Below are 16255 nucleotides of genomic sequence, written 5' to 3'. Positions count from 1 at the left end.
TTGCCCCCTAAAGTATGAGGCCGTTTATCGGGTGAAATGCTTTATTAGGAGGATCCGAAGTTCTTTCAATGCTGGGAGGAGACCTGTAATAAGATACAATACAATACGTTATTTTTCATACTATTTTCATGATCTAGCTGAGGCGGGAATTCCCATGCTCAGCTTTATAAATTCATTTTTATGTACATAGGACAGACAACCGTCTGATGGTAGACTGATGATCTTGATGGAATCATCATCCTTTTGGTAGGATGATTATCTGTGCTGCAATGTTGTACATGTCAATGTCTTTATTTTTCCTGAATATATATCGCAGCCCGGATGGATGAAACTAGATTCAGGATCTTCAATCTCGTCCGATCTTCACTCTAAGTACAAGTCGATCCATGTGAGAAATGTTTTGAAGTCGAACATGGAAAGACATTGCTTGATTACCAGTCAATGATGTAAACTGTTAACAAGCGTGAGAGGAATCACCGATAATGATAATGACCCTCAAGGTACTACAGTACAATTCACGTGGTGTGAATAAAGGACTTGGCGTCGAACACCACGTAAAATCTTTCGGTCGAAGTTCATTGATGTATACCTGTCGCCGGAAGTGAGAAACTTGCCATTGAGGCATGCAAGCTTCAAAGTACTGAAGGGGTGTTCCTAGATCAACTTCTTGGATAATGAGCTGATGTCGACAAGAAGCGATCCATCAAAGGAGGGACTTAATGTATCCCACATCAGTGACACGGAAAGGAGCAAATGATGTTGATGGAGGTGAAAACGATCTGATGATATATGGTTCAGGGTGGCAGTCATGAAAGAATGAAGTATAATGTATGGTAGTGGATGGGACACGGTTGACTTCTCTGGATGACTTCTCTTGAACATATCGGTGACACTTATATGATGGATTGGTAGCATTTACCCCGAATATGGATGGTATGGCGAGACCATGGTGATGTGACCGGTGAATGAAACAACCCAACCCGACTCAGGCACGGAGCGGAAGTGTCATGTTCAAGAGTGACTTGCTACCAATAAAAGTTCTTTGAGTTTCTTCCCAATTTTTCCCCAGTCATTGCTGACCAGTACCTCTTTATTTTTGTCAAACTTGAGGAGGATAACATATGCTTGTTCTATAATTTGCCCTTCGGGCAAACCTATCACTATGTTTTAACGAGCCTAGCGATAGTGAAACTCGTTCTCGTCTAAAGACAAGTTTGTTGCTATTAATCTTTTTAACGAGTCTAACAACAAAGATAACTCGGTCCTTTTCATTTTTAGAGAGTCTAAAAAGGTACGTAAAGATAACTCCAAAAGTCCTTTTTCGTCATCTAATCCCTTAGGTCCGAAAAAGTATAAAACAATACAGAAGGGATGAATTTTCGATAGTTTTAACGAGCCGAACAAAGCAAGCGCTCGATCGTTTTGTGCAATAATCCCTCAGGTCCAAAAAGATTAAAATCTAGAGGAGGGATAGCACTTCCGGTCACTTTAACGAGCTGGAAGGCCAAAACTCGGAAATCTTTTCATATTTTACGAGTCAGATGAAAAGAGCTTAAAGAAGACTCGTCTTTTGAGGAACGAGTGATAAAATGGGTAGCAACTGATTCCAGGTAAGGGTTGGAATTTTCCAATCACGGCAGTGTCACAAGGATGGCTAGTGAAATCACTCTTCGCAGCTGTTCCTGAAAATGGGTAAACAATCATATGGAGGTGAATGATCGGCCAATGGAAAAGTGGAGGTGACGGTGCAAACACGACCAAGGCTTTAATGGCTGATAATGTTACATTCACGGTGGTTATTTACCGGAGGCTAGTTCATTTTTTAACGAGCTTAAACGCAGGTTGAAACACTTGCTCGATCTTACGTTTATTTTTTAACGAGCATGAACTATGTGTTAAAACTGCTCGATCTTATGTTTATTTTTTAACGAGCATGAACTATGTTCTAAAACTGCTCGATCTTATGTTTATTTTTTAACGAGTATGAACTATGTGCTAAAACTGCTCGATCTTATGGTCTAGTTTTGATTTTTTACCATAAATAGCTTTGCCTTTTTAAAGATAGTACTGTTCTTTCAATTGCTTCATCAAACTAGTTAGAAATGAACAACATTTTCTTGAAAATGAGATTAAAATGCTAATATTTTACTTTGAACTACGTAAAAAGCAATTAAAAAGTGTTTTTACCTCTCATTTTACCATTTCATTTGAACTTGGTTTGTTGGAGCTTTGGAGGTGCCTCTTCCCCCTTGATTTTCATCAGCTGATTTCGGGAGATTCTGTGGACGATTCTCGGCGCCGTCTGGACCAGGTAGGAGCTAAACTTGAGCTCTTTCATTTCATGGTTTCTTTTCTGCATTTTGTGCTTCAGTCCCTACTTTTCTGAGCCCCTGGGGTTTGATGGGCTCGTTCTGCCATCAACGCACCCTGGGCATTCGAAACCTGCGCTGAATGTTGACCACTATGAAGGCAGTTTGACATTCAACGCAGGTGGAACACTGTGCAGGTGCGTTGGGCGCAGAAAAGGATTTTGTTGCATAGTTTTTGATGAAAATTTTTGCCTGTTTCTCATCAAAGTCAGGATCTAACTCCCCTCTTGTTTGTTTTTCAGAGATCTTGGAGCAAAATGACCCTTACATGGCGAGAATGAGAACATGAAGAAGAGGACATGATTGCCCTACATGATCCGGTTACAGTGAACGCGCTGCGGAACTGTGGTTTGCTGAAGTTCTTCTGCATCTCTAGCATGAGACAGCAGATCAACCTACTGCAGTATTTGCTCGATGCTTGGGATCCTATCAATCAAGTTTTCTAGATTAGGGGAAAATCTATCCCCTTGACCGCAGTAGACATTTACTTCTTGACTGGCTTGTCGAGGCGGGGTGCCCCCATCTCTTTGTCAGGTTCGGCCCGAGGGAGTGACTCTGTGAGAGATTATGTCCGCCAGTATTGCAGGGAAGGATCTCAACCGAGTAAAGACGACAAGATCATCATCCGTGACGTCACTGACAGGTCCCTTAGGTCTATCCTGTTTACTTTTGGTAGGATGGCCGGAAGTGTGTCTCTTCATGTAGCCAACAGATCCTATATACAGCATGCCTTGGAATGCCTCCAACCGAAAATATTCAACTGGTGTGATGTAGTACTTCTTGTGATGAAAAGTCAGTTGACCAAGATAAAGGACGGGAGGTTGAAGAACTTTGGGTTCGATTCTATTTTGACCGCCTTTGCCTTGGAGAAGATACCACTGATGCAACCGCAGTACATTGCACTTGACTTACCTTCTCCTATTGAACCACACATGTAGAGATGGGTTGACCATATGTCTAGGCATGCTGGTCAATCTCAGATTTCTTTTTCTGATACCTTCTTCAGGTGGTTTTACTGTTAGGAGATGGTCTATTCCGAGTATCCATATGTTGGCATGGACTTCCGGGGTGATCCGGATTTAGTACTGCCGGATGGCGAGTAGTGGGGTGCTATTGGTAAAATCTTCGACCATATCATTGTTTACTGTTTTTATTTATAATGTCCTTGTGCTTTATTCTATCAAGACTTTAATCAAACTCATGTGTGCATGCATATGTTGGTCCTATTCGTCCAGTAGTTCGCCTGAGAGTGCCAGCCGTTGCCCCAGCAGGAGAGGCTGCCAGGAGGGTTATCCTTCATGACCTTGATGTGGTCGAGACTCTCACAGCTGTGCAGGAGCAGGTTGAGAGCCTTACTCTCAGTATCCCAGATGTGAGGATCGACGAGCTACCTTTACAGTTACAGCGGCATACTACTGGTGTGCCTAGACGATGGACTCGTCTCTTACATATGATCGCACAGGCTGTGACTTGCTATCACGAGCATCATTAGACTAGGGTGCCCCCTAGAATTTTGAGTTTTTGGGTCATGTGACCAATTTTGTCTTGGTTACAGAACATTATATGTAAACCATAAACAGCTATATATATATATATATTGATTTTCGGGGTTTTATTCTGGTTGAGTTATATGATCCACATGTAAAACATTGATGATGTGTTTCTTTTTATAAATGTCGCAAATGTCTATCTAACACATAGTTTTCTAATGAGTCAGTTAATGTGTTTAAGTTTCTGGAAATATGTTGGTATTGAATCAAATCAAATTGTCTTTCCACCAATAAATGCCTGGGTTTCGGACAGAATATATACCATTGAGTTGTAGTATTACGAGTTGTGAGTCTAGCCTGACGATTAGTCGGCGTATACCATGGGTGATGGCATCAGAGAGAAGTTCTATCAACGCGCTATACTCAACGATGTTATTCATTGATTGACCAATACATACACCTCTGAAACTTACTAACTCGCCGCTTGGATAAAAAATGGCCCAGGTTGCGGAGGACAGGTTCCGCGAACTACGACTTGCTCCGTCGGCATATCCAACACATGTCTCCAAAAGGTTTGACATCTGCAATAAATGTAAAAAGGTGGATTACTCGACGAAAACGAACACTTTAGCGAAAACAAAATACAACAAAAGCATATTGGTTACTATTTAAGCATAGTAACGCTTGAGGTACAACCCATTACGAGGTTGCACCAGTGGAATTCCGTCATAATCCATTAACTCGTAGGCTCCTTTTGCTAACACTCGTTTAACAATATAGGGGCCCATCCATAAAGAATTAAACTTACCTGCTCCCAATTTATCGGATTCTTGGTCGTAAAGCAAGACCAAGTCACCCTCTAAGAAGACATGGGGTTTGACATTTTTGTCGAACTGCGCCTTGACTCGTTTCTTATGGGCTTCGTTAGCCAAAGCGGCATCACGACGGGTTTCATCCAATTGGATTAGTTCCAAGAAACGAGCCTCTTCTTCTGAAGTTCCGGGGAGGAGATCGATTGCGAGTTTAAGAGACGAGATTTCGCACTGGACTGGTAAGACTGCTTCCAGGCCATATACTAGTTGGAAGGGTGTGAACCCGGTTGCATTCCTTACCGATGTTCGGTAAGCCGACAAGGCTGAGTACAGGATTAGGTGCCACCTTCTTTTGTGAACTCCGATCATCCTTTGCAACATATGCTTCAGGACCTTGTTGATCGCTTCAATTTGTCCGTTGGCTTGCGGATAATACGGAGTAGAGCTGTCGTGAGACAATCCTATCTTGGTAGATAATTCAAGCATCATGTGATTGCGAAAATGCGATCCATGATCCGTAACTATAGCCTGTGGTACGCCGAATCTGGCGACTACATGATTGAAAAAGAAAAGGGCAGCTGTTTCACCAGTGTTATCTAATGTAGGCATCGCCTCGGCCCATTTGGTAAAATAGTCAACGACGACTATAATATACCCATGCCCCCCGGTCGAGGTGGGGTTACATGTCATGAAATCGATGCCCCATTTGGCGAAAGGCCCAACAGCAACTATTGGCTGTAAAGGTGCGGGAGGTCTTCTGGTTTTGCTATCAAAAATTTGACAAGCATGGCAACTTCTGACTGCGGTTATGCAATCTTTGAACATGGTTGGCCAGAAGTATCCTGCTCGTAAGATTTTTTGTGCTGTAGCATATCCAGATTGATGCCCCCCACAGGCCCCTGAATGACACTCATTTAGGGCTTTTTCGGCCTCCTCATGGGTGAGGCACCTTCTCAGAACTGTATCGATACCACGATGGTAAAGTGTATCACCGATGATCATGTAGTCTTTTGCTTGGTATCGTATACGTTTCTGTTGAGAGTGAGAGGTGTTAGGCCTAAACTTTTGGGTTTGGAGATAAATTATTATATCTCCATACCACTCATTGCTTGTAGATATCAGAAACAAATTCTCGTCCACGATTGATTCTTCGGATGTTTCATCGTTGGACGACGATGGGAGATCGCATAATAGTTCTGCAAAAACTAGAGCTTTCTTTGATTTGGATTTTACAAATTCCAGATCAAACTCTTGAAGGATCGATATCCATTTTGAATATTTTCCCCCCAGCAACTGTCGCGACAATATATAAGTCATGGGGTTGCAATTCGACAAAATGGTAGTTTTCTGAAAGTGGACATAGTGTCGAAATCTTTGTATTGCTTGAACAGCTGCAAGCGCTAGTTTTTCAACATAAGAATATTTACTTTCTGTATCATTTAAGTTTTCACTTAAATAATATATAGGGTGTTCAATTCCATCGACTTCTTGAACTAAAACCATTGCGATGGTCGTATCTGCTGCAGCCAGATACAGGTTAAAATCTCTTTGATAATCGGGGGCGTACATTAATGATGCTTTCATTAAGGAATATTTTAAAGCATCAAAGGAAGCTTGCGCAACCTGATCCCAGATGAAGGGTACCTCCTTTTTCAAAAGACGTGTATAACCTTTAGCAAGTTCGGCGTAATTTGGAATGAACCTCCTCAGAAAGTTTGCTTTCCCTTGGAGTTTCTGAATCTGAAGCAAATTCGAAGGTGGAGGCAAATTGATGATTGCCTGGACCTTGCAAGGGTCGAGACGAATCCCATCCTTGGAGACTACAAAGCCAAGTAAACGACCAGAACCGATGCAAAACACACATTTGTGTGGATTGAGTCGTATCTTGTAGTGTCGGCAACGTAGAAATATCGCTCTTAAATGCTGCGGATGATCAGTCCGCTTTCGCATGTGAGCCGGAAGGTCGTCGAGGTATGGTTGAACGATGTTCTTGATGTCATGGAAGGCATAATTCATTTCCCTTTGAAACGTCGCCCCTGCGTTCTTTAAACCAAAGGGTAATTTTCGATATGCGAATGTGCCCCATGGACAAATGAATGCAGTCTTTGACTGGTCCTGTGGGCGGATATTTATTTGATTATACCTGGAAAATCCATCCATGAATGAAAAGATTTCGCATCCGGCGCATTCATCAATTATCTGGTCGATGAAGGGTGTAGGGTAGTTGTCTTTCGGACAAGCTTGATTTACGTCCCTATAATCGACACACACTCTAATTTTCCCTTGTTTCTTCATAACAGGGACAATATTCGATACCCAATCGGTTAGAGGAACCGAGTAGATGAAACCAGCATGGAGATGTTTTTCAACTTCTGCCTTAATGGAAGCGGCTTTCTTGGGATGCACCTGCCTGAGCCGTTGTCGTACCGGTTTGACATCGGGATACATCTTAATTTCGTGTTCAACGATACTCGAGTCAATGCCTGGCATTTCATCATATGACCAAGCAAAGACATCTCTGAACTCGCGAAAAAGAGCATTATATATTTCCAGTTCTGAAGGACAACAACATTTGCCAACATAAATATTCTCTACAACATTTGTTTTAGTCGAGATATTTATGGCTATAGTCTCTTCAATGTTGGATAAGTTTCGCTCGGAATCCACCGTATTTACAGTATTTGAAAGGAATTCAAAAACTGAAGGATGATAAAGGTCATCTTGAGTATCCTCTTCATAATCCGGAAGAAGGGAACGATGGTGGCAATCATTCCATGGTGCCCCTTCAATCAACATTGATTGTACAATTCCTTCGTCGGTTCCATGCACTCACGACCAAGGATGTGAAGGGGTACCATATTCTCTAGACCTATCTACCCAAACGCTTGACGAGCGTTGATTTGGGTTTGCCTCCCATGCTAGAAACATTGATTGCTACAATATTTCTATTGGGCTTGGGGGCAAAACCATTGCATGATCCATGTTGATATCGTTTTCTGAAATCTTTGTGGAAGATATCATATTGCAGGTTCCTATCGATGCTACTTCCGCCAGATTGATTGGAGGTGGAAGAGCGAAAGTTCCCATTAGTATAGGATCTTTTAGTAGGCCTACTCCGATATTCTGAAGCAAATGGGGGCTTCCATGGATCATGGGAATGCTTCCTGTAACTTGTGAACCATTGGGGAGGAAGTTTTGTTGGTCGACGATCGTAATCCCCCCTTGAAAGGGGAATGCAATCTTTCTAAAATAAGTCGACACAACAGTTGCCATGGCATATATCCACGGTCTTCCTAGTAGGATGTTGTAATCAAGATTCCCATCGATGACTTCAACATCTATTTCTACTGTTTTTCCCCCTAGTTCAACCTTCAAGTTATTTAGGATACCATATGGGGTATATGTCCTACCGTCGAATGCTTTTAACGTTGTCGAAGACCGCGACAAGGTTGGAGATCCTAAAGTTTTCCAGCAACTCATCGACATAATACATGTAGATGCCCCCTCATCAATAATTGTCCGATGAACAATTTTGTTGAGGGCTTTCACTTGAATAAGGAAAGCTAGTTGAGCTGGTAACTGAGGATCGTATCCTTTGTGGTCGAAGGATACAAGATTGGAATCCTTAGGATCAATCCCACCAATGGCTGATAACAAAGCCTGCCTTTGGGATGGGCAATTTTGTAGTACTTCAAGAGTTGACATAGCGGATGGCGATTGGGCCAAATCTTCCACTATGTTATAATGCTGCGCCGCTCTGGCGCGAGGATTAAATGTCGACTTGTGTACTACTCCCTTTGGCGGTTTTATTGTTAATTCAGGAATGATGGGTGGTACAACTTCTGTCGAAGTTGTTGTCGAACTACTTGGTTGATCTTTATCCTTGTCGTTTGACAGCTGCGGATTCTCGTAATCTTTGTTCCTTGTCGAAATCAAAGCATCATTTTGCTGTTTCGAAATTGACAACATTAGCACTTGCGACGGGGAAGCATTTCCATTATCAACCAGATTTGTCCCTGGATTTGGAAACGGATCAGTTAACACAGCTGAGGTTTGTGAACTTTTAAAGAATCTTTTAAGCTCAGCTTTGTATGGACATTCTTTCGTCCAGTGATTCTCATCACATATCTGACACCCAAAGGGGGTTTTCCTATTTCCAGGAGGGTCTGAAGAAGTTTTTTCAGGAGATGACTCACCCCATTTCTTCCTCTTCCCTTTGTTTTGTTTCTTCTTGCTTCCTGGTTGTTTGGTTTCTTTGCCCTTATCTTTCAATACGACATTTACTTCCGAAGCAAGAATTTCGTCTTTTGCATTTTGATCTGAAATCTTACGGGCTTTCTTGGACGTAGCCTTTGTCGATTTCGCATTTGTAGTGCCAATCACGCCATCGCTGGCATGAGAGTCATTGTTTGATTTAGGAGGAGGAGGAATTGAGAATTCCGGTCTAGGGGCGTCAGGTATTTTGTCGTAGAGCATGCCAGACTGAGTATAGACCAAGTCCAGATATTGCGCACGAGCGATGACTTGCTCTTCCGTTACGACTCCCCCCTTTGCCACATCTTCCGTTATGGCAGGAAGTAATGATTTGATAAACCATTCAGCTAATAGCTGATCGGGAACGTACGTTTTTACCATCCTACGACGACGTCGCCACTCAAGTATATGATCAGATATGTGAGTGGCGGTTGTCTGTTTGAAGTTGGTTAGGATTTCCGTTCCCGTTTCATACCTTATTGGTAATTGAAAATGGGTTAAGAAAGTCGTGGCTAAGGTGCTGAAATTGTCGAACGAAGCTCTAGGCAATTCAATATACCATTTTGCCGTTGGACCCATTAACGTCCTCTGAAAGAGGCGAAGCCTTATCGAATCATCATTCAATGTGTTTGATGAACACCATAGATGAAATGTCATAACGTGATTTGATGGATCTTCACCCGGATTTCCATTAAATTTAGGAATGTCTGATGGACGTTTATGAGGTATCGCTGGCCACCAAGGGGCATAAGCAATTGGATCATATGTTAACCGGTGTAAGTTAGGTAACTCTAAAGTTGCCACGAATGGTAACTGTTGATTCAGGTTAGGTGAAGCATACCCAGGATATGATGGAATTGCCTGAGCAGTTGGCCTTTGCATACCAGCATAATGTAGTTGATGTTGGTACGACTGATATGGTTGGTTGACATGACCATTGTAATCCTGCAAGATTACAAGAGAGAGAAACTACACGAAGATATATATATACATTCATAAAAAGCTCAGGATCAGATTAAGCTAAACATGCAAATATAACAAAACATCATTGATACACAACATGTAGGAGAAACTCAAATAGTTTATTGATAGAATAAGAAAGTCCAAGAGGAGATACAACCAAGTGAGTCCCGATCCAACATCTACCTCCCAGCAAAGGAATCCCTTCCTCTCCTCCAACAAAGCATAAATCATCCAATGTACTAATCTCAATCTCAAACCAACAACAATTCTCTGCAAAGTACAAAATTCCAGCCTCTGGATCTCTGGGATGAGGGATCCATATATAGATGTGAGCAGAGAGGATGAGTCAGCTTATGTGTTGACTTGTGGCTTCTCTCTGTCAGTTCTTGCTTCCACTTGGAGGCTGAGAGCCTCTTACTCATCACTGGTCGAATTCATTGAGGCAAGTGTCATTGGAGAAGATTCTGGAAGCTTCTAGTTTCTATACACCTCGCGGAATGACACTGCCATTTGGCATTTCTCGCTCAGCGCACCCTGGTAGTGCATTTAGGTGCATTGCAATGCACCTAGCTAGTGTACTGGGGTGCATTGCAACGCAGGCAGCTAGTAGAGCATCTGAATTGATCCTGAATTGACTGATTCTGAGTGGTTTTTGGTGGAGAACTTCTGGGAGAAGCTGTCATTGGTTGACCTTGTTCCTTTAGGGGCAGGAACAACACTTTTAGGGACTTTGGATACCTTGGATTATGGACATTTCATGCTCAAAGCTGTAAGGCACAAAAATGTCTATAACACCAACGGTCACAACATGTACTATAAATGTAAATCATTTGTTAATAAAAATTGTACTGTCATGTTTTATCTTCCTATTTGTGGTTGCCCATGTGTTTTTAACAAGGTATTAGAGTAGGGCATTCCTGCCCTGCATAATTTCTTTGAGCCATTTGTTTTATGGTCTTTATGAGCAGATCCTATTTTAGTATTCCTACCTTTGTAACTCCATTTTTTGGAATTATAGTATGTCCTTGTAACTCCCTTCTGATATTTTCTCTGCAATCTGTCCTTTGACAGGAATCTGTCCTGTCATGCATAATCTCTTGCAATTTGAACATTTATTGTTAGAATTTTTTAGGGGTCATCTTCACTGTTTTGGTGGGAAACTGCATTTTATTAGCTGCGTTGTACTGAGTGGTGATTTAATATCTAACTTGTGTGTCAGACTGTGTGACTGAACCACTGTTGGCATTGTATGGTATAACAGAGTACAACAATGATGCTCTCTCCACGCTGGTCATACGCTCCAAACCGCAATGCATCCGCCATCCTCTCACTCGGCTTCATCAATGGGAAGCTAGAGAGCCACCTTGCTGTCCATTCGCCATTGAACCTCCACGCACACGTTGTCGCGGCCATACACCTGACTTGCCATACGCTGTTGCAGTTTGGTTAACGCCCGACCTATACCGCCTCCTCCACCTGCATTCGGTTGAACGTTGGACTATCCTCTGGCAGCTTTTCCAATTATGAAATTCTATCTTACCTAATGTCCACGACTACTTCTCTGGGAAAACAAATTCATCATGACTATGTTCACTGATACCTTTCACCACGGACGTAGTATTACCAAAGTGAATTGTCCAAGCATCCTTCACCCTAGGGTTCTCTTTGGCTTTATTGAAGCGATTACCGGCAACAGAGAAAACCGTCCAAGCCTCCACTGACCATTTCCTCACAGAGTTTGTAGTTGCCCTGGCAGAAGAAAATCTCAATGTATTGGGAATGAAGGAGCGAAAGCAAGGCAAAGTAGAATCACTCCAATCACAATGTGGAATCAACTTGACATATGGAATCACTCCAATCACAGAAGAAAACCAGCCTTTGTATAAAGCTCTTGGACTCCTCACGCAAGATAGTTGACAATGCATGGAACATTCCACGGTACTGATAAGGTGAGTTTTCTGTCTGTACAGTTAACCTTCTGCGAACCATGTCCATTGGATATGTTACAGACATAGCAATTATTCCTGCACATGCTCCTGCTCCTAAACGTAGAACTGGTGTTAGCTCTGCATCTTCATTGCCTGCCTGTCGCCTATAAACCCAGAGAATTGCACTTGAAGCCTGTTCATAGCTGTAAAATTTTACTGCAGAATTTGGTACTATCCTAGCACAATTGATACCTCGTTGTCCGCCTTTCTTTGCATGGTATATACCTCAAGACCTGTTGCAGTGCATTCAAGCCTTTGTTTGTGCGTTGGTTAAACGTTGAATGCATGCTGGTGCAGTGGTGATATATTCGATTTGAGCGTTGAAGTCCGTATGTAATGGCCATGTTCAAATAATGCTAGCCGTAAATGTTACGTGTTGAATGATTGGAAGAATGTGTGTTGACTCTTCTTTGAATGTTCATTGAAGACTCTGACGACATTAGAAGTCCCTGAACCACGTGCAGACCAAACAACAATCTGAGCGCCTATAAAGAAATCGAGCTTTCGGTTTTTGGTTCTCAAATATTTCTTTTGATATTATCTACAAGGATCTGGTTTGAGCTGCCTTTAGGTTTTGAAACCTGAATCTATTGAGACTAGGACTCTCTCGTCCTCTATTTTTCACAACAAATGGCATAGATGGCATAGGCTCTGTAGCGAGGACATGGTAATTCTTGTTTCTGTTTGTTTCTAAAAGGGTATGGAAAGCATTCACGATTGTCCTCTGCATAATGTGATATTGCTATAAGCATAGGAAACCTTGTTGCTGGAGACAATCTAAAAACAGATGCAGTTCTATTCCTAGATCTATGATTGGTGCCTTCATTAAGTGTTTGGAGGGTGAACATCGTACATTGAAAAAAAAAGAGTCTGCGTGGGAATTTTCCAACATTGCAGCTGGGACATTAGCTCACAAACAATTGATCTTCTCAAGTGGTGCAGTTTTCCCACTATTGCACTTATTGGAAACTACTACATTTGATATACGAGAAGAGGTGGCATTTGGTTTGGGCAATCTTTGTGATACTACAATAGGAAAAACAGGTGAAACAAGGTTTGTTTTGGAACACTTGACATTGTTTGTTGATAGAGGATGCCTTCCATGATTCATTAAGATCCTTTTGCTTTCAGAGGCGATATCCACCATGTATGCATGAAATCAATCCCATTTGGAACTAGTTTTATTACGAAACCAAAGTTTGCAGAGATATTCGTTCAAGTTGGTGTCTATCATTTTATCCTTCTTTTTTTGTTGACTTGAGTTGTTGAGAAGATGACTAGACTTGATACTATATTAGAATTATTGAACACTTTAATACATGTCAATGTTGGAGGGATGATAAACATTAGCAAGAACTCTCTTTGTGAAATTAAAACTTGTCTACAGTATACACAAGAGAAGGTAGAATTTTTGGAGCTTGAATCTCAGCTTCAGTGAGCAGAATTATAGCAGTGGAGTCATAATTATGAACCTGTTTCTGTTCAGAACAATGAAACAAACTCCCATAAACAGCGAGACAATATTATTGAAGTTCATTCAGATCTAGTGCCCAATAAAGTAGCAGTTGTACATGCAGATGCAGAAACTCAGTCTGCACTTCCCAAGCCCATCATCAGACCTTGGGAACATCTTGTCCACAACAAGCATAGAACTAGTCTTGGATATGACAAAGACTTGTCCTTTCATATTCCTGACTACTCAAAGCCCATTCAGTTTCAGAGTGCTGGATTCATTCATGATAGTTCACCTGCTCATGATAGTTCACCTCCAGCTGTTCCAGATTCTACTCCTCTTCCACAACAACAACAACAGATAATGAAATGCCAACACTGTGACCAAGTTGGCCATTTGAAAGATCACTGTTTTGATCTTCATCCATGTAAGCACTGTCATAAAACCACCCATTCTTCACATATATGCTTCAGAAACAAACATCTTGCAAGAACAAAGATTCATGTTAGATGGATCGCTTCTTGGCAATGGGCATCAACGGCCAAGAAGATACTCCAGTCACATGTCAGAACTTGTTCCAGAGTATTGAATAGTCTTGCAGTTGAGTTTTCTCCATCATCTCACCTTGTATCTGACACGGGGGGGAATTATGGTCATCTACAAGCTTCAAAGTCACATCAAGCGAGCCTGAGACACAACCTGTCACACCAGATTCAGAGTTGTAGCTAGAAACAAAGATGCCCCTAAACATGCCTTTAGTTGGTAATCTGGGACACTTCCTCTAGCAGAAGACTTCAGCTTCTTGCCAGTTTTGGAAGAATTCCAGGAACAAAATTGGGGACACTTCCTCTAGCAAAAGACTTCATCTTCTTGCCAGTTTTGGAAGAGTTCCAGGAATTGCATTAAGCATTCCAGAGTTGTTGGTCATCCTTAAACCATCATAGATTGAGACTTCCCTTTTCAGGTTGAATTTCTCCCTTTTATGCGGGGTGAGACCTCCCTTTATTGGTTGAAGGTTTCCCTCTTCAAAACAATAGGAGCACTTCCTCTAGCAGAAGACTTCAGATTCTTGCTAGTTTTGGAAGAGTTCTGGGAACTGCACTAAGTGTTCCAGTGTTGGTGGTCATCCTTAAACCACCACCCTTTATACCAACATTTCAGAGAGCACATTCAGCCTAGTGCTGCCATGCATTTTTGCACATTTTGTATTACAACTCTCTTCTTGGACTCATACATAACCCTTCAAATTAAGGAGGGGAATGTTGGACACCTAACCCTCAATGGGTTAGTGTGGAAGCCGAATAGACAAAAGCAGTCCAAGAGACCTTGGGATGTGAAACCCAACGGTCACAACATGTACTATAAATGTAAATCATTTGTTAATAAAAATTGTACTGTCATGTTTTATCTTTCCTATTTGTGGTTGCCCATGTGTGTTTAACAGAGGGGAATATGTGATAAAATGAAGACCCATAAAAGTTTTCAAGTAAAGAGCTAGAGAGAGAGCACTCAGGTTCCAGTGTCATCACCCCTTCATAGTCTTTATTTAAAATCGATGTTAAATTAGATGTCAAGCCATATTGATTGACAATGTAAAATTGAATCATTGGTTGCAATAATTAGAGACCTATTTTTGTTTCCATAATATAGAAGAAGAGTAGAAAAATTCATTTGTAAGACTGAATTTGGAGTTTCATGCATTAACCTTATGGGAACGTGACATGGATACACTTAATATGGAGTGTGATCTACCAATATTAGAGTAGGAGAATTTCAAAACCATCATTAACTCTCAATTCTACCCTATTAGATACACATAGAACAAATTGTTAACTATATTTTCCATAATGTTGGCTAAGATATTAATACTCTATAGATTTTCCCTATATATTTACAAAAATAAGGTGAATTATTAAATATACTCCCTAGATCTAGATTCTTTCACACATTGATAGATAGGGAGGCATGGAAATAGGCATACATACATTTACTCTTGAAGGTTGCCATTGATTCAAATTTAAACAGGAACACAAAAAATTACAGATATAACCATAAAGACAAAGTTGTAGTAGAAATAATACTTCATTTCATTAATATCAAATACTGAAATATGCTTACAAATAGAATGGAAAATAAGACTAGCTGGGACGATGGTAGCTTATCTCTGACAAGATATGTGGCATCTACATGCCTCTTAACTATGTTACAATGAGGTTCAAAAGCCTATTTATTATTGAAAAATAATGGAAAACCCTAAACATCCAAAAACCTAACACGAGGAGATGAAGGGCCAAACTATGGGCCCCATTTGGGTAAATTGGTACATCAACTTCCTGGGGTCGTAACTTTGGCATACGATCTTCGTTTGACGTGAACAATACCTCATTAGAAATATATATCGGGGAATACAAATTTTGAATGAACTAAATTGAACTATAATCCATGTTGGTCCCGGTTTTCCCAAAAAACGTCGTTTAGGGCCTCAAAACGGCTCCGGAAGTTCAAGACTTGAAAAACTGCCAAAAATAGTAAATTATGCTACAAATAAGGAAACTAAAAAATTGAAAGAAACAAGGGTGGGCGTCCAAGTAGAATAGGCGGGTTGCCACCAATATCCACCTGGATCATTCCTCCCCACTTAGGAAGTAATTGTCCCTATTGTCTTGAGTTCCTCCATGAGATGAGGAAACTTTTGCTGAACTTGTTTCGTGGTGAGCCACTTGCCTCGGTGAAGGAGTTGGCCCGCTTTGACAACTCGATATAGTTGGTGTAGATTTCCATAACTATTTTGTTTTGACACCATATTTCCATCATTTTCCTCTTTTTCATCATCACTATGAACTCAATAAAGGCACTAAATCATAGATTTTGATAAGGTAACAACTATTATATGTCTTATTTTCCATATGCGTTAATTTTCGTTCTT

This window comes from Pinus tabuliformis, chromosome X (genome assembly GCF_031772625.1).
Source record: "Pinus tabuliformis cultivar Carrire ecotype Pingquan chromosome X, CPIR1, whole genome shotgun sequence".
Taxonomy (NCBI): Eukaryota; Viridiplantae; Streptophyta; class Pinopsida; order Pinales; family Pinaceae; genus Pinus; species Pinus tabuliformis.
The sequence above is the reverse complement of the archived record's forward strand: the minus strand, read 5'-3'. Positions refer to the sequence as shown.